The sequence below is a fragment of the Pristiophorus japonicus genome, chromosome 2 (genome assembly GCF_044704955.1).
Source record: "Pristiophorus japonicus isolate sPriJap1 chromosome 2, sPriJap1.hap1, whole genome shotgun sequence".
Classification (NCBI taxonomy): domain Eukaryota; kingdom Metazoa; phylum Chordata; class Chondrichthyes; family Pristiophoridae; genus Pristiophorus; species Pristiophorus japonicus.
Window position 1 is genome coordinate 79486384 of NC_091978.1, and position 26821 is coordinate 79513204.

The window sequence follows — 26821 nt, forward strand, 5'->3', positions numbered from 1 at the left end:
AATGGTGGAGTGATGAAAAATCAGGAAGGGGCAAAATGCCAGAATTGTAAGAGCGCAGAGATCTCGATGGGTTGTAGGGCTGGAGGAAGTTACAGAGATAGGGAGGGGTGAGGCCATGGAGGGATTTGAACACAAGAATGAGAATTTTAAAATCAAGGCCAAACCGGAAACCGATGTAGGTCAGTGAGCACAGGGGTGGTGGGTAACCGGGACTTTGTGTGATTAAGGATACGGGCAGCAGAGTTTTGGATGAGCTCAAGTTTACGGAGGTTGCAAGGTGGAAGGTCTACCAGAAGAGACATAGTCGAGTCCAGAGGTAACAATGGCACGGATGAGAATTTCAGCAGCAGATGAGCTGAGGCAGGTGGGGGAGATGGGCAATGTGTTACAAGGCTGTGATACAAAGAAAGACTTGAGGTGATCTTACAGGTGACTATATAAAAGCAGTCTCAATGGCTTCTGTGAATTTCTGAAGGTACAGTAGCTGTGGAGTGCACAGGTCAGTGAGCATGATTCCCACTACATGGCCACGAATCTGAAACTTAAAAAAAACTCCCTGTTGCCGAGCCTGGACCTACCTACTGGGTCCCACTTCCACCCTTCCTATGAGGCATATTGGCCTCCAGATTTATGCTGGGTCCCTTATGGACTGGGATAGTGGGATCCTTCAATGCATGGATTCCCTGGCCCTGAACCCACCCCTCTGGCATTACTGGTCTTGTAAAGGACAGTTAGAGGCCCTGTCCCTTCTCCCTCCGAAGGTCAAGTGGGATTTCCCAACTTGAATCAACATTCAATGTACCTGGGTGTTTGGGCCTTTTTCAAAGCCCTTCCACCAGATTCCTGACAAAGATACAGCAGGAGCTCCAGGGGAACAGCCGAGAAAATTCAGCCTTTTAACCTTCATTCAGGTTTCTTAATAAAAGTATATTCAAAGTAGGGAGGGTTGAGGATTTATTTTTCTCCTTGGTGCTTGTTATACATTATAATGCTGGTGGTTCTTTTGCGCATTACTCGTGGTGAGCCTGCCGGTTTATACTAAAATTTTACTGATACTCACCAACCAATCACCTACCTGTTGTCCTGTGATGAACCTCCTTGTTTTATCTCGTTTTTTGCTCTCTCTTGCTGCTCTCAGGTCACTGCTGCTCCTTATACTGGTGCCGTTCTCGCTGTGCTCTCGCCTCACTTGCTGCTCTCAGCTTTCGCCGCTTCCTATACATGCGCTGCTCTCACTGGGCACTCGCCACTCTCGGGCCTTTGCTGCTCTCGCTGCTCTCTCTCCCTGATTCTGTTACACAACCAAGTAGTTACCAGCTATCCTGTGATGTCACTCCGGGATTTTTAATTTAATCTCTCCTCTATGTTACCTACCAGGTTCGCTGCTCTGTCAGGGGTATACTAAAAACTTTGAGTTAATAATCTAATAACTAGAGGCATGGGCTCAGCTCTGTAGAATGCACATCCTGTGCCATGTGGGAACTCCTGGACACTTCCCGTGGCCTGGACGACCACGTGTGCGGGAAGTGTTGCCAGCTAGAGCAGCTCGAGATCCGGACCAAGAGCTGGAAAGTGGGATTAGGCTGGATAGCTATTTGTCGGCCAGCACGGACATGATGGCCTGAATGGCCTTCTTCTGTGCTGTAAATTTCTATGATGCTATCATCCTCCAACTTTCAGCCAAGCCAGAGAATTCCTCCTCCTTCCAGCCTTTCCACTCAGTATTTTTTTGCTTTTTCCCTTGCAGTCTCCAAGTCTTAGCTGGATCATTTTTCTCCCTCCTTCAACAAAGTCTTCTCTCTCAACAAGTTGTCTCTCTCTCTAAACCCACAACCCACTTACTCTCTCTCCCACATGCTCATGCACTTACGCTCTCTCGTGCATTCGCTCTGTCACACTGTTGCATTCTCTCTTCCTCTTGCTCACTCTGCCTCACATTCTCACATCAAAGCCAGACAGAATTAAATTGTCTTTTACATCAGTTCATGTGCCTTAGAGAGTGTTTTGATTGGACAGAATTTTTTGGTGGAATGTGATTGGGGAGAAAATTTAAATTGGAAAGGGGCTTGTGATTATTTTCTACTTTCATTATCCATCAAACAGAAAGAACAGAAACATAGACTGAACGATTGAGCAAGAAAAAAATTGACAGACAAACACGACAGACTCTATGCACAGATACAAGAAATGTTATTAAAAGACATTATTACTTGATAAACATGCAGCCTGGAGGGAAGACAGCTAAAGGGAAACCTTGTTTAAGTATATAAAATAGCCCAGCTAATTTAAATTCTGAATACTACTATAAAATAATGCAGGCTAATAGGATCAACTATCATAAGCAGAAATTAGTGAGAAGTGAATTTAGATCAGATGAAGGGTGATAAATGTCTTGAATAATCTGCCATGCAGGGTAAGGAGTCATAGGTTTTAGGGGCATTCAAATCACGGCTGGATGCGAGGCTGGGAGAGATGGAATACCAGAAGAGCAATCTTCTGTGGGCAATGTGGCCTTTTCTTGTCATTGAGTTTTCTTATGTCACAGCTGAACACATCAGCAGATATCAATTGCATGGACTGTCCTAGCCATCAACTTCTTCATTCTCACTGCTGCCAAGAAAAATAAGAAAATGTAAGAAAAATGGAACAAACATTTTTCCAGCAAAATATATTAAAAAACGCATTTGATGTCAGTTTAAGCATGTTGTGCATCATCGACATGGAACGCACTGGCATCAGTGTCTGCCTTGAAAACTGTTGTTCAAAGTAGACACCCAACAATGTAAAAGCTCACTCCCATGTATTTCACTATATACAGATTATTATATTAAAAAAGGCATGCCGGAGTGATTTCAATAATATAAAGATATATTCAGCAATTTAGCATTCCCAGTGGAGACGCTTATACGTTGGGAGTGGAAGTTGGAGGATGCATGCTGTATTGTTTGTGTTCTATCTCTGACCCACACTCTGAACCACCCTTCTGAGAGCATAGAGTTGCTGAATCTGTTTAGGGGTTCAGGTAAAATTGCTCTTCTTATTTCCAATATCATCAAGGTTGCTGCCTTGTAAATACAAAGTGTCATGTACGTAACCACAATGTAACACCACTGTATTACTGTATACACTCAACCTAGATGCACACCTTGACCACAAGTGGTGAACTTGTGGGAGACAATCCTTACCTGATCACACAGGTATAAAAAGGGAGGTCCCACGCAGGGTCATCGTCTTTGGAGTTCTGTGAATAAAGAGTTAAGGTCACAGAGTGACCTTGTCCCCAGATTGTGCCTCGTGTGGTTTCATACTGTAGAGTAAGGACTTTACATTAGCGATGAGAAACGGGAATTCACGACCCACGAGAATGGCCACCGGTAGCACAGAGGAACGGTATTGTGTCGAGAGGCTTCAGCAAAGCTTCGTTATGAAAGAATGGCTGGGGGATGCAGTGGCCGACAAGCAAAGGGCTCATCTTTTGACCAGCTGCGGACCAAAGGCATACGCGCTCATGAAGGACTTACTAGCACCCGAAAAGCCGGCGGACAAAACCTTTGAAGAACTTAACAAATTGATCGGGGAGCACCTCAAACCAGCGAATAGCATACATATGGCCTGACACAGATTCTACACCCACCGACGCCGTGAAGGACAGAGCATACCGGACTTCGTAGCGGACGTCCGGCGTTTGGCCAGCCTCTGTAAGTTCACAGATGCTTGCAGGGGGGAGATGCTAAGGGACTTCTTTATCAAGGGCATTGGTCATGTGGGAATTTTCCGCAAATTAATTGAGACCAAGGATTTGACCTTGGAGCGGCGGCTTTGCTGGCTCAAACTTTCATGGCAGGGGAGGAAGAGACGAAAATAATATACGCGTGCAATTCTGCCTCTAACGCGGTGATGGATCAGGGAGTCAACACCATCAATGCGACTCAGAGCCCCGCAGGAAGGCAGGGGCAGTCCAACACTCCCCAGGCAGCAATAGACCCCAGAGTAGGACTTTAGCAGAGAAAATGGCAGGCTGAACGGACATTCACGCCATCACAAGGAACAATGCGGCCCGGGATGGGGCCATTGACACCCACCAATAGCAGTCAAAGGGACAGTCAGCACGGAATTCCTGGCCATAGTCGATTTGTTCCCAACAATGGAAACTTTAACTCATGCTGTAGGTGTGGGGGGAAACACTCAGCTAGGTATTGCAGATTTCAACAGTTTGTCTGCAGGAACTGCAATCTCAGTGGCCACTTAGCTTGAATGTACAGGAAATCTGCAAGCAGACTAATATATGAGGCGGATGGACCAGAAGAGGGTTCGTTGAGGCAGTATGACTTTTGGAGCGAATTGATGGACGCCGAGGTTCAGCGGGTCCATGTGGCGAATACTCACAGTTCATACAGCAGAACACCACCAATGATGATGAGGGTTTTATTAAATGGTATCCATGTATGCATGGGATGGTCCAGAAGGAAGCGCTTACATGTGTCTATGGTGTAAAAAAAAATGCATCCGTACCCATTTGGTAGGAAGTTTGAATTAAAGATGGACCACAAGCCATTAACATCCCAGTTGTCAGACAGCAAGGCTATCAATGCCAACGCATCAGCTCGCATACAGCGATGGGCTCTCACGCTTGCTGCGTATGACTACTCCATCCGGCACCGGCCCAGCACTGAAAATTGCGCTGATGCGCTCAGCAGGCTTCCACTGGCTACCACTGAGGGGCCAGCGGAGCAACGCGCCGTGATGGTCATGGCTGTCAATGCCTTTGACAGCGCAGGGTCCCCCATCACAGCCCGCCAGATCAAAATCTGGACTAACAGAGATCCCTTCGTATTCCTGATTAAGAAATGTGTCCTGACTGGGGATTGGGCGCCTGCACACGGAGCATGCCCTGAGGAGGTCAGACCGCTCCACAGACAGATGGATGAGCTCTCCATCCAAGCCAACTGCCTACTATGGGGCAGCCGGGTAGTTATGTCCCAGAAGGGCAGGGAGGCATTCATCAGGGAACTCCACAGCGAGCACCCAGGCATTGTGCTGATGAAGGCCATTGCCCAGTCAAACGTTTGGTGGCCTGGAATTGATTCAGACCTGGAACACTGTGTTTGCTGGTGCACGACATGTGCCCAGCTAGGTAATGCCCCCAGGGAGGCCCCGCTCAGCCCGTGGCCCTGTCCCACCAGGCCATGGTCATGCATTCATGTTGACTATGCAGGCCTGTTCATGGGTAAGATGTTCCTTATTGTGGTAGATGCGTACTCGAAATGGATCGAGTGCATCATTCTGAATTCATGCACATCATCCACCACTGTGGAAAGCCTACGTGCGATCTTTGCAACCCATGGCTTGCCGGACTTCCTGGTTAGTGATAATGGCCCATGTTTCACAAGCCACGAATTCCGAGAGTTTATGTCAGGCAATGGCATCAACCATTGTACCATGGCATCAGTCAGTACTGCGCCGTTCAAGCCGGCCTCCAATGGCCAGGCGGAACGTGCGGTCGAAATCATTAAGTAAGGTATGCTCAGGATTCAAGGACCCTCCCTACAATGCCGCATATCGCGTCTCCTGCTGTCCTATAGAAGAGCAGTGCAAGGAAGGTAGTGCAGGAGTCCCCTGTGGTCATCCCCCTGCAAAACAGATACGCTGCTTTGGGTACTGTTGAGGGGGATGACTCATCAGGGGAGGGCAGCAGCAGCCAAGTTCATGGCACCGTGGCTGGCTCTGCTGCACAGGAGGGCAGGAAAAAGAGTGGGAGAGCAATAGTGATTGGGGATTCAATGGTGAGGGGAATAGATAGGCGTTTCTGCGGCCGCAACCGAGACTCCAGGATGGTATGTTGCCTCCCTGGTGCAAGGGTCAAGGATGTCTCGGAGCGGGTGCAGGACATTCTAAAAAGGGAGGGAGAACAGCCAGTTGTCGTGGTGCACATTGGTACCAACGACATAGGTAAAAAGAGGGATGAGGTCCTACGAAACGAATTTAAGGAGCTAGGAGCTAAATTAAAAAGTAGGACCTCAAAAGTAGTAATCTCGGGATTGCTACCAGTGCCACGTGATAGTCAGAGTAGGAATCGCAGGATAGCGCAGATGAATACGTGGCTTGAGCAGTGGTGCAACAGGGAGGGATTCAAATTCCTGGGGCATTGGAACCGGTTGTGGGGGAGGTGGGACCAGTACAAACCGGACGGTCTGCACCTGGGCAGGACCGGAACCAATGTCCTAGGGGGAGTGTTTGCTAGTGTTGTTGGGGAGGATTTAAACTGATATGGCAGGGGGATGGGAACCAATGCAGGGAGACAGAGGGAAACAAAAAGGAGGCAAAAGCAAAAGACAGAAAGGAGATGAGGAAAAGTGGAGGGCAGAGAAACCCAAGGCAAAGAACAAAAAGGGCCACTGTACAGCAAAATTCTAAAAGGACAAAGGGTGTTAAAAGAACAAGCCTGAAGGCTTTGTGTCTTAATGCAAGGAGTATCCGCAATAAAGTGGATGAATTAACTGTGCAAATAGATGTTAACAAATATGATGTGATTGGGATTACGGAGACGTGGCTCCAGGATGATCAGGGCTGGGAACTCAACATCCAGGGATATTCAACATTCAGGAAAGATAGAATAAAAGGAAAAGGAGGTGGGGTAGCATTGCTGGTTAAGGAGCAAATTAAGGCAATAGTTCGGAAGGACATTAGCTTGGATGATGTGGAATCTATATGGGTAGAGCTGCAGAATACCAAAGGACAAAAAACGTTAGTGGGAGTTGTGCACAGACCTCCAAACAGTAGTAGTGATGTTGGGGAGGGCATCAAACATGAAATTAGGGGTGCGTGCAATAAAGGTGCAGCAGTTATAATGGGTGACTTTAATATGCACATAGATTGGGTTAACTAAACTGGAAGCAATACGGTAGAGGAGGATTTCCTGGAGTGCATAAGGGATGGTTTTTTAGACCAATATGTCGAGGAACCAACTAGGGGGGAGGCCATCTTAGACTGAGTGTTGTGTAATGAGAGAGGATTAATTAGCAATCTCGTTGTGCGAGGCCCCTTGGGGAAGAGTGACCATAATATGGTGGAATTCTGCATTAGGATGGAGAATGAAACAGTTAATTCAGAGACCATGGTCCAGAACTTAAAGAAGGGTAACTTTGAAGGTATGAGGCGTCAATTGGCTAGGATAGATTGGCGAATGATACTGAAGGGGTTGACTGTGGATGGGCAATGGCAGACATTTAGAGACCGCATGGATGAACTACAACAATTGTACATTCCTGTCTGTCGTAAAAATAAAAAAGGGAAGGTGGCTCAACCGTGGCTATCAAGGGAAATCAGGGATAGCATTAAAGCCAAGGAAGTGGCATACAAATTGGCCAGAAATAGCAGAGAACCCGGGGACTGGGAGAAATTTAGAACTCAGCAGAGGAGGACAAAGGGTTTGATTAGGGCAGGGAAAATGGAGTACGAGAAGAAGCTTGCAGGGAACATTAAGACGGATTGCAAAAGTTTCTATAGATATGTAAAGAGAAAAAGGTTAGTAAAGACAAACGTGGGTCCCCTGCAGTCAGAATCAGGGGAAGTCATAACGGGGAACAAAGAAATGGCGGACCAATTGAACAAGTACTTTGGTTCGGTATTCACTGAGGAGGACACAAACAACCTTCCGGATATAAAAGGGGTCGGAGGGTCTAGTAAGGAGGAGGAACTGAGGGAAATCCTTATTAGTTGGGAAATTGTGTTGGGGAAATTGATGGGATTGAAGACTGATAAATCCCCAGGGCCTGATGGACTGCATCCCAGAGTACTTAAGGAGGTGGCCTTGGAAATAGTGGATGCATTGACAGTCATTTTCCAACATTCCATTGACTCTGGATCAGTTCCTATGGAGTGGAGGGTAGCCAATGTAACCCCACTTTTTAAAAAAGGAGGGAGAGAGAAAACAGGGAATTACAGACCGGTCAGCCTGACATCAGTAGTGGGTAAAATGATGGAATCAATTATTAAGGATGTCATCGCAGTGCATTTGGAAAGAGGTAATATGATAGGTCCAAGTCAGCATGGATTTGTGAAAGGGAAATCATGCTTGACAAATCTTCTGGAATTTTTTGAGGATGTTTCCAGTAGAGTGGACAAGGGAGAACCAGTTGATGTGGTATATTTGGACTTTCAGAAGGCTTTCGACAAAGTCCCACACAAGAGATTAATGTGCAAAGTTAAAGCACATGGGATTGGGGGTAGTGTGCTGACATGGATTGAGAACTGGTTGTCAGACAGGAAGCAAAGAGTAGGAGTAAATGGGGACTTTTCAGAATGGCGGGCAGTGACTAGTGGGGTGCCGCAGGGTTCTGTGCTGGGGCCCCAGCTGTTTACACTGTACATTAATGATTTAGACGAGGGGATTAAATGTAGTATCTCCAAATTTGCGGATGACACTAAGTTGGGTGGCAGTGTGAGCTGCAAGGAGGATTCTATGAGGCTGCAGAGCGACTTGGATAGGTTAGGTGAGTGGGCAAATGCATGGCAGATGAAGTATAATGTGGATAAATGTGAGGTTATCCACTTTGGTGGTAAAAACAGAGAGACAGACTATTATCTGAATGGTGACAGATTAGGAAAAGGGCAGGTGCAAAGAGACCTGGGTGTCATGGTACATCAGTCATTGAAGGTTGGCATGCAGGTACAGCAGGCGGTTAAGAAAGCAAATGGCATGTTGGCCTTCATAGCGAGGGGATTTGAGTACAAGGGCAGGGAGGTGTTGCTACAATTGTACAGGGCCTTGGTGAGGCCACACCTGGAGTATTGTGTACAGTTTTGGTCTCCTAACCTGAGGAAGGACATTCTTGCTATTGAGGGAGTGCAGCGAAGGTTCACCAGACTGATTCCCGGGATGGCGGGACTGACCTATCAAGAAAGACTGGATCAACTGGGCTTGTATTCACTGGAGTTCAGAAGAATGAGAGGCGACCTCATAGAAACGTTTAAAATTCTGACGGGGTTAGACAGGTTAGATGCAGGAAGAATGTTCCCAATGTTGGGGAAGTCCAGAACCAGGGGACACAGTCTAAGGATAAGGGGGAAGCCATTTAGGACCGAGATGAGGAGGAATTTCTTCACCCAGAGAGTGGTGAACCTGTGGAATTCTCTACCACAGAAAGTTGTTGAGGCCAATTCATTAAATATATTCAAAAAGGAGTTAAATGAAGTCCTTACTACTAGGGGAATCAAGGGGTATGGCGAGAAAGCAGGAATGGGGTACTGAAGTTGCATGTTCAGCCATGAACTCATTGAATGGCGGTGCAGGCTAGAAGGGCCGAATGGCCTACTCCTGCACCTATTTTCTATGTTTCTATGTTTCTATAGATCCCGACCGCACTTGCTCACGGGGGTCTCGCCCGCAGAGCTACTAATGAAACCGACACTCAAAACTCGGTTTCCCTCATTCACCTAGTCCTGACCGAAATAGTTGAGGGCAAATGCAAGTCACAAAATGAGTACCATGACCATAATTCGAGGGCGAGATGTATAGAAATAAATGATCCTGTATTCATCCTCAATCACGCCATGGGGCCCAAATGGCTTGAGAGCACCGTAATTGACAAAGAGGGGAATAGGGTCATCGTGGTAAAACTCAACAATGGTCAGATATGCCGAAAGCATCTGGACCAATTAAAAAAAAAGGTTCAGCATCGACACGGAGGAACCTGAAGAAGTCCATGAGATGGAGATCACAACACCGCCAGTGAACGAGCAACAAGAGCAATCAGAAGAATGCACAGTCCCTGTGGTCAGCCCGGACAGGCCGGAATCACCACAGGTGACAGACACTCACGTCAGTGTCCAACAACCAGAGCCCCAACTGCGGCGCTCCATGAGGGAGCTTAGACCACCTGAAAGACTAAAGACTAAGATTATGATCCTAATAAGACTTTGCGGGGGGTGGGGGGATGTGATGTCATGTATGTAACCACAATGTAACACCACTGTATTACTGTATACATTCAACCTCGATGCACACCTTTACCACAAGGGGTGAACTTGTGGGAGACACTCCTTACCTGATCACACAGGTATAAAAAGGGAGGTCCCACGCAGGGTCATCGTCTTTGGAGTCTTGTGAATAAAGAGTTAAGGTCACAGAGTGACCTTGTCCCCAGAATGTGCCTCATGTGGTTTTATACTGTAGAGTAAGGACTTTACACAAAGCATTTGCTGAAATACCACTTGAGTGAAATCGAGGCCCACAGGACCAATTTCCTTCTCTGACATGGGTATTACAAGATTGCACAAATGGGGGGAGATAAGTAGCAATAATTCTCCTTCTATTTTGTGCATGACATTCATTTCAGGGCTCGGAAGTTCCCACCAGAAATATGTAGGAGCATCATTATAAGATTATAATGCAGGGGAAATAATTTATTTTAGGCATCTGCCACTTTCTGTCCTTCACAGTGGAAGTGCTCTGCTTCTTAATTTTGCCCATCCAAATTAGGTGGCCAAGATTGGCTCTGCTGCAAATGAATTAAAGAAGCATCGAAAAGCTTTCAGGTACAATTCTGTGGTTGAAGAGGCTGTGTGAAAACAACTTAATCCTTGGGACAATCGGCATCCCTGTGGGAACCACTCTTAATCAGTATTATTCAGAGAAAAGGTGAGGAAGAATTGCGGGAAGCAAATCAAACTAGCTTACAGAGAATATGGACCTTTGAACAGGCTGCCGCCTAACGCGATGGATGGCAATTGGCTGATTTCCTTCATGCGAGAGCTGGACCTGTTTCTGGTTGGGGTGGACATCACCTCTTCGAAGAGGTAGGTACTTCAGGGAATTCAGAGTTGGAGTGGTCTCTTGGACTAGTTTTGATTGCCTGGGTGGGTTGGAGAGGATTTCCCAGATTTTTTTCCCCCTGAATTGGCCAGGGTTTTTATCTGTTTTTTTTCCTCTCCCAGGAGATCACATGGTTTCGGGTGGGATGGAGAGTTTATAGATTGTGATGCACAAGGTATCACAATTGTGTGGGACAGGTTGGATGAACCAAAGGGGCTTTACCCATTTGTCATTGTTCATATGTTCATATGTTTGTACATCATAGGAGAACTTTGCCTTCCTGCGATTACCCTCCCAACTGTATCGATAGACAACAGTGGAATTGGACTTATCTGAAAAACCATGCAGAGGTTCCGATTCACCAAGGAGGTGGTGCTATAGCTCTGTCACATGCTGAAAATTGACCTAGAGCCAATTCCAGGGCATGCAGAGCATTAGAGTTCTACATTTTTCTGCCACAAATGAACATCAGCAATATTAATCAGTATGGAGTGCACAGACAGAATAAGTAAGTGATTGACTCATTATTTGCCAAAGAGAGCAATTTCATCTCTCTTTACCGCAGCCTGTCCTGTAGCTTCAGCGGGTGGAGCCTATCGTCTGCGTCGAAAAAATAATGCCCCTCCTTCTGCGCATGCACCAAAAAAAAGGACATTTTTGACATGATTGCTATGGGCACCCATGCCCGGTCTGCATTCGGTCATTTTTAAAGAGCCAGTTGTGAGTGAGAACTTTAATTCTCAGTGGAAAAATCGGAGCTGCAATACAAGATGCAATGCGGCTCAAGGACTAAGAATTTCTTGCAGGATGAAGTGGAGGCACTAGTTACTGTGATTGAAGCCAGATGGCACGAGTTGGACACCAGCAGAGGTCACATAAAAGTTTCACCAAAAGAAATTAAGAAACGCTGGAACCAACTTGCAGAAGATCACTGCGCAGTAGTGAGCACCCCAAGGTCTGGAGACCAGTGCAAAAAGAAGTGACAGGACCTTGATCAGGTAGTTAGTGAAAGTAATATTTTCATTTATTCAATGGAATTGCAATTGTAAATGTGACCAGCTGTATATGTCCCACCCAGCAGAAAGACACCCTCCCTAAAAAGTTATATTTTCATCTTTGCAGAGGAAAGTGGCACACAATAAACAAGAAAGAACTCGAACAGGAGGAGGCCCAGCAAATCTGCACCCACTGACACACTTGGAAGAGAGGGTCGTTGCTTTGATGGGTCCTGCCTAGAGAAAACCAACCACCACTGCACAAGCTGGACCCACACTCGAGGGAGAGGGTAAGTCCTGCAAATTCCACAGTCTGGCTTTGCTAAATGTTAAGTACTACGCGGGCTAGCCATGCTTCAGTTCATGGGGATGTCTCTATCAGCTACGCTTCGGTTGATGCAATGTGCTATCATTTATCGTGGTCCTTCAAATCAGCCTGCTGCCTGCACTGTGTGAGCCTACTCATTCCTCCTGCCCCCTCCTCTGCTGCTAACCATTTGTCTGTTCTGATTTATTTTGCAGAACTTGAGGCCAACCCTGATGTTGCAGAAGAAGATTCAGATGCAGACGAGCCGGAAGAGGAGAACATCTTCCAATCCCACCTTCCAGACCAAGAGCATGTAGGGTGAGGGGGAGGGGAGGGTGATGGATGAAGCCCCCACTGTTGTACTCACTCTGGAGGAGGTGAAGGTGCCGCCCATTGAGGTGCCGCCCATTGAGGTAACACGTAGTTACGTGTCGCAATGTGCGTACCCTTTGTCTCCCAGTAGCCAGCCCTGCCCTTCTGGCTGCTGCTGAAACATGACAGATATAGCGATCTTGCATAGGATGAACACAGCATGGGAGTTCGAGCAGCGGGAGTTCGTGGTCGCTGAGGCCTATAAAAGGCCCGTCGAGGAGGAGTCGGGGAGCTCGAGCAGAGGGAGTTCATGGTCGAGGAGGCCTATAAAAGGCCCGTCAAGGAGGAGTCGGGGAGTTCGAGCAGCGGGAGTTTGTGGTCGAGGAGGCCTATAAAAGGCCCGTCAAGGAGGAGTCGGGGAGCTCAAGCAGCGGGAGTTCATGGTCGAAGAGGCCTATAAAAGGCCCGTCGAGGAGGAGTCAGGGAGTTCGAGCAGCGGGAGTTTGTGGTCGAGGAGGCCTATAAAAGGCCCGTCAAGGAGGAGTCGGGGAGTTCGAGCAGTGGGAGTTTGTGGTCGAGGAGGCCAGCTGGTGCATCTGCAGCAGGAAGGCAAAAAAGAAATAGAAAAAAATCGAAAGGTGACGCCACAGCCAAGGGGGTAAGTGATTGACTGGTGATTGGTGAGTAGTTATTCTTTTTCTTTTCTTCATTAGTAAGTAATCTTTTAGCATTGTTGCCAAATTAAGTTCATCTAACGGTTAAATCATGGCAGGAGAGCTCGGACCTGTGTTATGCTCCTCCTGTACCATGTGGGAAGTCAGGGACGCTTCTGGTGTCCCTGACGACTACGTGTGTGGGAAGTGCATCCACCTGCAGCTCCTGACGGACGGCATTGCGGAATTGGAGCTGCGGGTGGATTCACTCTGGAGCATCCACGATGCTGAGAATGACGTGAATAGCATGTTTAGTGAGTTGGTCTTACCGCAGGTACAGGGTACACAGCCAGATAGGGAATGGGTGACCAACAGAAAGCAGTGCAAGGAAGGTAGTGCAGGGATCCCCTGCAGCCATCCCCCTGCAAAACAGATACACCGCTTTGAGTACTGTTGGGGGGGATGATTCATCAGGGGAGGGCAGCAGCAGCCAAGTTCATGGCACCGTGGTTGGCTCTGCTGCACAGGTGGACAGGAAAAAGAATGGGAGAGCCATAGTGATAGGGGATTTAATTGTAAGGGGAATAGATAGACATTTCTGCGGCCACAACCGAGACTCCAGGATGGTATGTTGCCACCCAGGTGCAAGGGTCAAGGATGTCTCGGAGCGGGTGCAGGGCATTCTGAAAAGGGAGGGTGAATAGCCAGTTGTTGTGGTGCATATAGGTACCAACGAAATAGGTAAAAAATGGGATGAGGTCCTACAAGGCGAATTTAGGGAGCTAGGAGCTAACTTAAAAAGTAGGACCTCAAAGTAGTAATCTCAGGATTGCTACCAGTGTCACATACAAGTCAGAGTAGGAATCGCAAGATAGCTCAGATGAATATGTGGCTTAAGGAGTGGTGCAGAAGGGAGGGATTTAAATTCCTGGGACATTGGAACCGGTTCTGGGGGAGGTGGGACCAGTACAAACCGGACGGTGTGCACCTGGGCAGGACCGGAACCAAAGTCCTCGGGGGAGTGTTTTCTAGTGTTGTTGGGGAGGAGTTAAACTAATATGGCAGAGGGATGGGAACCTATGCTGGGAGATAGAGGGAAGTAGAATGGGGGCAGAAGCAAAAGAAAGAAAGAAGAAAAGTAAAAGAGGAGAGTAAAGAAACCTAAGGCAAAAAGCAAAAAGGGCCACATTACAGAAAAATTCTAAAGGGACAAAGTATGTTAGAAAGACAAGCCTGAAGGCTCTGTGCCTCAACAGGAGGAGTATTCGGAATAAGGTGGACGAATTAACTGCGCAGAAAGCAGTTAACGGGTATGATGTAATAGGCATCACGGAGACATGGCTCCAGGGTGACCAAGGCTGGGAACTCAACATCCAGGGATATTCAACATTTAGGAAGGATAGACAGAAAGGAAAAGGAGGCGGGGTGGCATTGCTGGTTAAAGAGGAAATTAATGTAATAGTAAGAAAGGACATTAGCTTGGATGATGTGGAATCGGTATGGGTGGAGCTCAGGAATACCAAGGGGCAGAAAACACTAGTGGGAGTTGTGTACAGACCACCAAACAGTAGTAGTGAGGTTGGCAACAGCATCAAACAAGAAATAAGGGATGCATGCAACAAAGGTACAGAAGTTATTATGGGTGACTTTAAACTACAGATTGATTGGGCTAACCAAACTGGTAGCAATGCGGTTGAGGAGGATTTCCTGGAGAGTATTACGGATGGTTTTCCAGACCAATATGTTGAGGAAGCAACTAGGGAGCTGGCCATCCTAGACTGGGTGATGTGTAATGAGAAAGAGAACAAATTAGCAATCTTGTTGTGCGAGGCCCCTTGGGGAAGAGTGAGCATAACATGGTAGAATTCTTTATTAAGATGGAAAGTGACACAGTTAATTCAGAAACTAGGGTCCTGAACTTAGTAACTTCGATGGTTTGAGGAGTGAATTTGCTAGAATAGACTGGGAAATGATAGTTAAAGGGTTGACAGTGGATAGGCAATCGCAAAAATGTAATGATCACATGGATGAATTTAAGCATTTTTCATCCCTGTCTGGAGTAAAAATAAAACAGGGAAGGTGGCTCAAATGTGGCTAACAAGGGAAATTAGGGATGGTGTTCAATCCAAGGAGGAGGCATATAAATTGGCCAGAAAAAGCAGCAAACCTGAGAACTGGGAGAAATTTAGAATTCAGCAGAGGAGGACAAAAGGTTTAACTAACAGGGGGAAAATAGAGTACAAGAAGAAGCTTGCCGGGAACATAAAAACTGACTGCAAAAGCTTCTATTGATAGGTGAAGAGAGAAAGATTAGTGAAGACAAACATAGGTCCCTTGCAGTCAGATTCAGGTGAATTTACAATAGGGAACAAAGAAATGGCAGACCAATTGAACAAATACTTTGGTTCTGTCTTCACGAAGGAAGACACAAATGACCTTCCGGAAGTACTAGGGGACTGAGGGGCTAGTGAGAAGGAGGAACTGAAGGATATCCTCATTAGGTGGGAAATTGTGTTCGGGAAATTGATGGGATTGAAGGCCGATAATCCCCGGGGCCTGATAGTCTGCATCCCAGAGTACTTAAGGAAGTGGCCCTAGAAATAGTGGATGCATTGGTGATCATTTTGCAACAGTCTATCGACTCTGGATCAGTTCCTAGGGACTGGAGGGTAGCTAATGTAACACTACTTTTTAAAAAGGGAGCGAGAGAGAAAGCGGGTAATTATAGCCTGACATCAGTAGTGGGTAAAAGTTGGAATCAATTATTAAGGATGAAATAGCAGCGCATTTGGAAAGCAGTGACAGGATCGGTCCAAGTCAGCATGGATTTATGAAGGGGAAATCATGCTTGACAAATCTTCTGGAATTTTTTGAGGATGTAACTCGTAGAGTTGTTAAGGGAGAACCAGTGGATGTGGTGTATTTGGACTTTCAAAAGGCTTTTGACAAGGTCCCACACAAGAGATTGGTGTGCAAAATCAAAGCACATTGGTTGGGGGTAATATACTGATGTGGATAGAGAACTGGTTGGCAGACAGGAAGTAGAGAGTCGGGATAAACGGGTCCTTTTCAGAATGGCAGGCAGTGACTAGTGGAGTGCCGCAGGGCTCAGTGCGGGGACCCCAGCTCTTCACAATATACTTCAATGATTTAGATGAAGGAATTGAGTATAATATCTCCAAGTTTGCAGATGACACTAAACTGGGTGGCGGTGTGAGCTGTGAGGGGAACGCTCAGAGGCTGCAGGGTGACTTGGACAGGTTAGGTTTGTGGGCAAATGCATGGCAGATGCGGTATAATGTGGATAAATGTGAGGTTATCCACTTTGGGGGCAAAAACGCGAAGACAGAATATTACCTGAATGGCGGCAGATTAGGAAAAAGGGAGGTCAACGAGACCTGGATGTTTTGGTTCATCATTCATTGAAAGTTGGCATACAGGTACAGCAGGTGGTGAAGAAGGCAAATGGTATGTTGACCTTCATAGCTAGGGGATTTGAGTATATGAGGTCTTACTGCAGTTGTGCAGGGCCTTAGTGAGGCCTCACCTCGAATATTGTGTCCAGTTTTGGTCTCCTAATCTGAGGAAGGACGTTCTTGCTATTGAGGGAGTGCAGCGAAGGTTCACCAGACTGATTCCCGGGATGGCTGGACTGATATATGAGGAGAGACTGGATCAACTGGGCCTTTATACCTTTATACATTGGAGTTTAGGAGGATGAGAGGGGATCTTATGGAAACATATAAGATTTTGACGGGACGGGACAGGTTAGATGCGGGTAGAATGTTCCCGATGTTGGGGAAGTCCAGAACCAGTGGACACAGTCTTAGGATAAGGGGTAGGCCATTTAGGACTGAGATGAGGAGAAACATCTTCACTCAGAGAGTTGTTAACCTGTGGAATTCCCTGCCGCAGAGAGTTGTTGATGCCAGTCCATTGGATATATTCAAGACAGAGTTAGATATGGCCCTTACAGCTAAGGGGATCAATGGGTATGGAGAGAAAGCAGGAAAGGTGTACTGAGGGAATGATCAGCCACGATCTTATTGAATGGTGGTGCAGGCTCGAAGGGCCGAATGACCTACTCCTGCACCTATTTTCTATGTTTCTATGTGCTCCCAGGGTATCTTGCATCAACTGACATGATGCGATGCATGTCCTCACACATGAGTTGCACATTAACGGAGTGAAAGCCTTTTCTGTTCCTGTACATCTCGGAATCCTCCAAAGGTGCTCATAAGACAATGTGGGTACAACCAATCCAGCCCTGTACCTTTGGGAAGCCAGCCATCCTGGAAAAGCCCACAGCCCTTTCACACATTGCCTGGACGGTCATGGGGAACATTATGTAGTCATTCCTCTGGGCATATAGTGCAGTAGTCACCTGCCGAATATGTGTGTTGCATGTTGTGAAATGGCGCACAAATCCCCTGTTGTGGCCTGGAACTATCCAGATGCATGGAATGAAAGTGCAGCTTAACCTTCCCTTTAACTGACAAAGCAGTCCTCCTGATGCCTATAGGTTGCAGGCCTGCTTTTACTAACTCACAGATCTCAGTTACAACTTCTACAGAAACGCAACCTTCTGACACAGTCTGCATCACTCAGATGGAGGTGCGAATGCCTGTCTCGATATACCCAATGTGAGTAAGTCCTCCTGCCCATCATCCTATGTGCTCTGAGTTTCCTCATGCGATGATGTCGATCAATTATCTCCATCATGCAGAAGACTTGCACAAGGTATGGCATTGTTAGTATTGCCCCCATGATTAAATTATACCCTTGCAAGAAGCTCAAAATGACAGGCAGGACAAGGTCGACGGCCTAGTATGGACCACACCCAGATCGGAGCATGCGCAATGATCAGGAACCCCCAGCGGCTCCATTTGATGCATAGTGGCATAGTGTAAGGCTTCTCATGCCTTCAGTTTGCCTTCCACACCCTTTCCCCCCACCCCCCCCGCATCACCACACACACACCCAGGCTTCATTTGATGCATAGTGGCATAGTGTAAGGCTTCTCATGCCTTCAGTTCACCTTCCATATCCCCAGCCCCTCACCCCCTCTGTGCTTCTTTTCAAGCTGAGCCCCGAGTCCCTGTGTCCGGGTGAGGGACCGATTATGCCGGCCGACGGTCCGACGATCGAGCCCAGTTTGGAGATGTTCGGTGGTGGCGTGGCACTTTGAAAGAAATCAAAACTTAAAGAATTCCATGAAACTTCATTTTCAGCATTTTAAGTTTGAAAAATTTAAGCTTGGTGATGCATATTTATGTATTCTTGACTCCCTCCAAAACTTCGCCGAAAAACAATGGCATCTTTCTGCGCCGATTTCTTGATGTGCGCTGGTTTTTCTTAAGTGCCCAGTAGGTTTTTTGGGAGTGGTCACATACGTCATCTTAGGAGAAATGTAAGTTGGCCAAACTTGCTTAATTGTGAAAAACTGACGCAGACAACAGCGCAGAAAAAACAAACCTAAAAAAAACTCGTAACTAACTGAGTCACGCTGGCATACAATCTTTGGGGAAACTTGGATTTTTAAATTTAGGCCAAAAAAGCGGCGCGCCACAAATCACTGGGGAAAATGGAACCCATAATCTGGACTGATACAACAGTGCTGCACTGGTGGAGGTGTCACTATTTGGATTAGATATTAAGCCAAGGCACAAAATGTTTTTGCATATTGCTAATCCTAAGGCACTATTTGAAGAAGAGTAAGGAGTTCTACTGTATGTTGGCCAAACTATCTCCCTCAACTATTTCCATTTCATTTATGAATCTTAAATTTGCTTTATTAAGGTCTCACTTTATTTCTTGCATTAAAAATGTGCCGATATGTTTGTTGAATTACATCTGCGCTATTATTTCCTCTAACCTACCATAAGGTTAGAAGGTGTCTTGCTGGTATTAGTGACTCTAACTGCAGTAGTAAAAGCCATTTTTACAATATCCACACGTTTCTTGTTATTTCACAGTAGTCTATTGTGGATTTTCTGATTTCCAGTAATCTATTATTAGAGTATTTACTTCTTATCTTAATTAGAATAAGAGTATTGATTTGTTTTTACTGGCAGTTCTAACAAACTTGTGTGACTGGTCTGGGTTGAAGTGGATTAAACCTGTGCTCGACCAGGTCATGCTGACTGCAGACAGTGACACCCTAGTTTCCTCCACCTTAGACTAGTGCACATGGGCAAGAGTTATCAGACAGATCCAAAGTGCCCAACATATGTGGCTGTCTTTCACTGCTCCATAATATGTTTGCAAACCATGTCTAATCTATAGGCCTGAGAGGGACATACTTGCAACAGGAATGGACGTTGTGATGCAAAAACTGGGTATGAAAGCATAGTGGTATATTACTGGACTTGTAAGCCACAGAACATGAGTTCAAATCTAACCACAACAGTTTAAATTTAAAATAAAATCTGGAAATAAAAGGCTGATATCAGTAACAGCGACCATGAAGTTGAGTTGAGTGAAGTTGAGTTGAGTTCGAGAGTGGCATACTTCAATATAAAATTAGAGTATTAAACATAAATAAAGCCAATTACATAGTTATGAGATTTGAACTCATGTTTTGTGGATTACTAGTCCAGTAACATAACCACTAGGCTTCCATACCCAGTTTTTGCATCACAACATCCATTTATGTTGCAAGGAAGTCAGCTAAAGTAGATTGGGAAATTAGTTTAAAAGATATGATGGTCAATAAGCAATGGCGAACATGTATAGAAATATTTCATAATTCTCAATTAATATACATTCCATTGAAAAATAAAAACTCCATCGGAAAAATGATTCATATGTGGCTAGCTAAAGAAGTTAAGGATAGTATTAAGTTAAAAGAAGAGGCTTATTTTGTTGTCAAGACGAGGAGAAGCCTGAGAATTGGGAGAATTTTATCAACCAGCAAAGGATGACAAGAAAATTGATGAAGAGGGAGAATATAGAGTATGAGAGTAAACTAGCAGGAAATATAAAACATGATTGTAAGAGCTTCTGCAAGTATGTAAAAAGAAAGAGAGTAGCAAAAGTAAATATGGGTGCCTTAGAGGCTGAGACAGGAAAATATAATGGAGAATAAGGAAATGGCAGAAATGTGAAACAAATATTTTGTATCTGTCTTCACAGTAGAAGACACAAAAAACAGAAAAGAAATAGTGGGGGCCAAGGGTCGAATGTGAGTGTGGAATTTAAAGTAATTAAGATCAGTATTTCAATCATCAGCAAAGTGAAAGAAGGTGTCATTGATAGTGCTATCAATCGACACTTACTCGCCAATAACTACCATTTCACAGCTGTTCACTTTCCGATCTTAGAAACCAGAGCCTTCAAGATTTGGAGGACACTTTTGAACTTTAGGAAGGTTGCAAGTGTTTGGAGTAAACTCTCTACCCACTGTCATCTCCTTGGAGCAACCTCTCCTCACCATTGACAGATTGTTTCTGTCATCTAAACTTCAGCTGTCATCTATTCCAGCAGCATTGGCGCCCTTGAAAAAAAACTCACTTTGGTCCTCACTACTAACATCACCAGGCACACCAGCATCACCAGGCACACCAGTATCACCAGGCACACCAGCAGCACCAACAACAACACCAAACTTCTCCGCAATCACATGATGCTGCACTGGACACAGGGCACCAGCACCTGACTACATTGCTGCCCGGGAGGCCAGGAATGACCTCACCTTGGCCAGATTTACTTCACTTGACGTTGTACATGCTGGCTGCCACATGATGCACCAGGTTGGCACCACCCCACACCAGTATCATAAAGCATCCCTGCAATACCCAAGCCATTCCTTTCACACTCATCACCATTCTACTAGGATGAGTGTGAGTGTAAGGGGTGGCTAGTGAGATGGGGAAGTGATAACGTAGATGGAGAGAGAGGGATGGGTGGAGGTGTAAGGTAAGTGGGTGTGAGTAAATACAATGGGGAAGGCAGAGTGATGGGGATGTGATGAGTGGCACAGCAGGATGAGGTTGAGTGTGGCTTTGCAGTAATGTTTTATGACCAACTGAGATCATTGAAATGTTTGCGCCACTGCAACCAGGTCCTCCTGACGACATCCCTACTTGTGCCCTACTGTACAATGTGCAACCAGGCTGTGTTGATCTCCTGGGGAGGTCTCTTCCTCCCATTGGAAGGGAAGAGAACATCCCTGCATACTGTGACTCCCTCCATAAGCAGTGCTTGTCAGTGTTTGTAGCACCTCAATGCTGCAGAACACTGACAACACAACTGTCAAAATGATTGTGGACATGGTCCCTTTAAGTAAACCGGCTGATGACTCGTCATCAAATAATGTCATCAGACCGGCTTCCTTTTAATTAGCCAGGAACCTTGCTGGGCATGCTTACGAAGCCCAATTAGAGGAAAATCACTTCAACAGAGTGCAATGGAGCTGGGAACTGGTCGCAGTCCACCACCTTCCCCAGCCTTACTGATCTCGCCTCAGTAGGCGAAATCACGACCAAAGAGTCTGCAAAGGGATAAAGACAGTTTAAGTAAGTGGAAAAGAAGGTGACCAATGGAGTAAAATGTAGAGAACTGTAAGGTTATGAATCTTTGGAACTCTCTATCTCAGAGGGCTGTGGATGCTCAATGGTTCAGGATATTCAAGGCTGAGATTGATAGATTTTTGGACTCTAAGGGAATCAAGGGATATGGGGATCTGGCAGAAAAGTGGAGTTGAGGTCGAAGATCTGCCATGGTCTGACTGAATGGTGGTGCAGTCTCAAGGGGTCGAGTAGCTTATTCTTGCTCTTATTTCTTGTGTTCTTATGTTCTTATTGTTTTGTTTTTAACTGTCATTGTATCCCATGTATAAACTGACCTAAGTTTTACGCTATGAGAACATTGACCACGAGGTGGTGAACTTGTGGGAGACACTCCTAACCTGGACTCTCAGGTATAAAAGGGGAAGCTCCATCCACCTTCATCACTTCAGTGCTGGCTAATAAAGGTTACTGGTCACAGAGTGACCTTCTCTCAAGTATGGGCCTCATGTGCATTTATACTGTATAGTAAGGACGTATCATTGGCGACGAGAAACTGGGATTTAAACCATGTGAGCATGGCCACGAGCAGCACAGATGAGGGGTACTGTGTTGGTGATGATTGGGACGATTTTATTGAGAGACTACAGCAAAGTTTCGTCACTAAGGAATGGCTGAGACAGGATTCGGCCGACAAACGCAGGACTCATCTCCTGACGGTTTGTGGATCCAGGACGTATTCCCTGATGAAGGACCTTCTAGCGCCAGAGAAACCGGTGGACAAGACTTTTGAAGAGCTCAGTAAGTTGATCGGGGAACACTTTAAACCGGCAAGCAGCATGCACATGGTGAGACACCGGTTTTACATGCACCGGCAGCGAGAAGGGCAAAGCGTTCCAGACTTTGTGGCAGACCTCTGGCGACTGGCGAGCCCATGTAAGTTAACAGATGCATGCAGAGCGGAGATGCTGCAAGACTTTTTTATTGAGGGCATCGGGAACGCTGGGGTTTTCAGGAAACTGATTGAGACCAAAGACTTGACCCTGGAAACGGCGGCTTTGATGACCCAGACATTTATCTCAGGGGAGGAAGAGACCAGAATGATGTTTGATAAAAATCTTGGTTTAAATGCAGCAAATGGACAGGGAGTCAACATTGTTCACGTGGCACACAGTTCTCCAGGCAGACAGGGGCAATCGGACATGCCCGAGCATCTAGTCGAACCCAAAGGGGGAATTCAACAGAGACAATGGCTAGCTGAATGGCAATTCATGCCATCACAAGGGACAATGCCGCCAGTAATGGGGCCATCAACACCTGTCAATGGTGCGCTTAAGAACAGTTACAGAGACAGTCAGAGACGATCCACTGGTAATGGACCTTTTGTTTCCAACAACAGGGCCTCCAGCTCATGTTGGTGGTGTGGAGGCAAACACACAGCCAGAGCTTGCAGGTATCAGCAATATACCTGCAGAAACTGCAACGTCAGCGGTCACTTGGCGCGTATGTGCAGGAAGCCTACAGCCAGGTTGATGTACGAGGAGGACGGGGGCGGTGTAAGCCCTACAAGGCCAAATGGACACTGGGGGAAATCACTGGAAGCTGAAGTTCAACTAATTCATGTGGAGCACATATACAGTTCATCCACCAGGACGCCACCGATAATGATGAAAGTGCTCATCAATGGCATCCCAGTATCAATGGAGCTAGACACAGGGGCCAGCCAGTCCCTGATGAGTATCAAACAGTTCAACAAGTTATGGGCGTCCAAGGCCAGGAGGTCAAAATTGTTGCCAATTGACGCACAGCTAAGGACATATACAAAGGAAATCATTCCGGTGCTAGGCAGCGCCACGGTAGTCATGATCCACAAAGATTCGGAGAACAGGTTGCCACTCTGGATTGTCCCGAGGGACGGTCACGCACTGCTGGGGAGGAGTTGGCTGGCTGTCATGAACTGGAAATGGGGCGATATCAACGCAATTTCTTCAGTGGAGCGAATATCATGCTTACAGATCCTGGACAAATTTGACTCACTATTTCAACCCGGCATCGGCACTTTCATGGGGACCAAGGTAGTGATTCACATAAACCCGGACGCCAGGCCAGTACACCACAAGGCCAGAGCGGTGCCGTACGTGATGCAGGAAAAGATAGAAGGCAAATTGGACCGCCTGCTGAGGGAAGGCATCATCTCGCGAGTCGAATTCAGTGACTAGGCAAGCCCGATTGTGCCGGTGCTCAAGGCGGATGGGTCGGTCAGGATATGTGGTGATGACAAGGCCACCATCTATCGGGTGTCACTCCAAGACCAGTACCCGCTACTGAGAGCGGAGAACCTCTTTGCGACGCTATCCGGTGGCAAACTTTTTCAAAATTGGACCTGACCTCAGCTTACATGACCCAGGAGCTGGCGAGTGAGTCGAAGAAGCTGATCACCATCACGACACACAAGGGGTTGTTTGAGTAGAACAGATGTCCGTTCGGGATTCGCTCGGCCGCCGCGATCTTTCAACGAAATATGGAAAGCCTCCTCAAGTCGATTCCAAGGACAGTGGTTTTTCAAGACGACATCCTCATCACGGGTTGTGATACTGAAGAACACCTCCGAAACCTGGAGGAGGTGCTATGCAGACTGGACCGGGTAGGACTGCGACTGAAAAAGGCGAAGTGCGCCTTCTTAGCTCCAGAGGTAGAATTCCTGGGGAGGAGGGTAGCAGCTGACGGGATCAGACCTACTGCGTCCAAAACAGAAGCGATCCAGAGAGCACCCAGACCCCGTAACACGATGGAGCTGAGTTCGTTTCTGGGGCTCCTGAACTATTTTGGGAACTTTCTTCCCAAATTGAGCATGCTGTTAGAGTCGCTACACGTGCTCCTACGCAAAGGTCGCGAATGGGTCTGGGGGGACAGCCAGAAAAGGGCTTTTGATAGAGCACGAAATTTGTTATGCTCCAACAATCTGTTAATGCTATTTGACCCATGTAAGAAACTCATTTTAACGTGCGACATGTCATCCTATGGGGTCGGGTGTGTGTAGCAGCATGTTAACGCCAAGGGTTAGTTAATTTACATATTGATTGGGCTAACCAAACTGGTAGCTATGCGGTGGAGGAGGATTTCCTGGAGTGTATTAGGGGTGTTCCTAGACCAATATGTCGAGGAACCAACTAGAGGGCTGGCCATCCTAGACTGGGTGATGTCTAATGAGAAAGGACTAATTAACAATCTTGTTGTGCGAGGTCCCTTGGGGAAAAGTGACCATAACATGGTAGAATTCTTTGTTAAGATGGAGAGTGACACAGTTAATTCAGAGTCTAGGGTTCTGAAATTAAGGAAAGGTACCTTCGATGGTATGAGACGTAAATTGGCTAGAATAGACTGGTGAGTGATACTTAAAGGGTTGACGGTGGCCAAAAATTTAAAGATCACATGGAGAAACTTCAACAATTGTCCATCCCTGTCTGGAGTAAAAATAAAATTGGGAAGGTGGCTCAACCATGCCTAACAAGGGAAATTAAGGATAAAGTAGAGATAGAGGCATATAAATTGGCCAGAAAAAGCAGCAAACCTGAGGATTGGGAGAATTTTGTAATAGAGCAGAGGAGGACAAAGGGTTTAATTAGGAGTGGGGAAAGAGAATTTGAGAGGAAGCTTGCTGGCAACATAACAACTGACTGCAAAAGCTTCTATAGATATGTGAAGAGAAAAAGATTAGTGAAAACAAATGTAGGTCCCTTGCAGTCAGATTCAGGTGAATTTATAATTGGGAAAAAAGAAATGGCGGACCAGTTAAACAAATACTTTGGTTCTGTCTTCACGAAGGAAGACACAAATAACCTTCCGGAAATACTCGGGGACCGAAGGTCTATTGGGAAGGAGGAACTGAAGGAAATCCTTATTAGGCGGAAAATTGTGTTAGGAAAATTGATGGGATTGAAGGCCGATAATTCCCCGGGGCCTGATAGTCTGTATCCCAGAGTACTTAAGGAAGTAGCCCTAGAAATAGTAGATGCATTGGTGATCATTTTCCAGCAATCTATTGACTCTGAATCGGTTCCTATGGACTTGAGGGTCGCAGATGTAACACCACTGTTTAAGAAAGGAGGGAGAGAGAAAACAGGTAATTGTAGACCGGTTAGCCTGACATCAGTTGTGGGGAAAATGTTGGAATCAATTATTAAAGATGAAATAGCAGCACATTTGGAAAGCAGCGACGGGATCGGTCCAAGTCAGCATGGATTTATGAAAGAGAAATCCTGCTTGAGGAAACTTCTAGAATTTTTTGAGGATGTAACTGGTAGAGTGGGTAAGAGAGAACCAGTGGATCTTGACAAGGTCCCACACAAGAGATTGGTGTGCAAAATTAAAGCACATGGTATTGGGGTTAATGTACTTATGTGGATAGAGAACTGGTTGGCAGACAGGAAGCAGAGACTTGGGATAAATGGGTCCTTTTCAGAATAGCAGGCAGTGACTAGTGGTGTGCCGCAGGGCTCAATGCTGCGACCCCAGCTATTTACAATATACATTAATGATTTAGATGAAGGAATTGAGTGTAATTACTCCAAGTTTGCAGATGACACTAAGCTGGGTGACAGTGTGAGCTGTGAGGAGGACATAAAAAGGCTGCAGGGTAACTTAGACAGGTTAGGTGAGTGGGCAAACGTGTGGCAGATGCAGTATAATGGGGATAAATGTGAGGTTATCTACTTTGGTGGCAAAAACACAAAGGCAAAATATTATCTGAATTACGGCAGATTAGGAAAAGGGGAGGTGCAACGAGACCTGGGTGTCATGGTACATCATTGAAAGTTGGCATGCAGGTACAGCAGGCGGTGAAGAAGGCAAATGTTATGTTGGCCTTCATAGCTGGAGGATTTGAGTATAGGAGCAGGGAGGTCTTACTGCATTTGTACAGGGCCTTAGTGAGGCCTCACCTGGAATATTGTGTTCAGTTTTGGTCTCCTAATCTGAGGAAGGACGTTCTTGCTCTTGAGGGAGTGCAGCGAAGATTCACCAGACTGATTCCCGGGATGGCAGGACTGACATATGAGGAGAGACTGGATCGACTGGGCCTGTATTCACTGGAGTTTAGGAGGATGAGAAGGGATCTCATAGAAACATATAAGATTCTGACGGGACTGGACAGGTTAAATGCAGGAAGAATGTTCCCGATGTTGGGGAAGTCCAGAACCAGGGGTCATAGTCTAAGGATAAGGGGTAAGCCATTT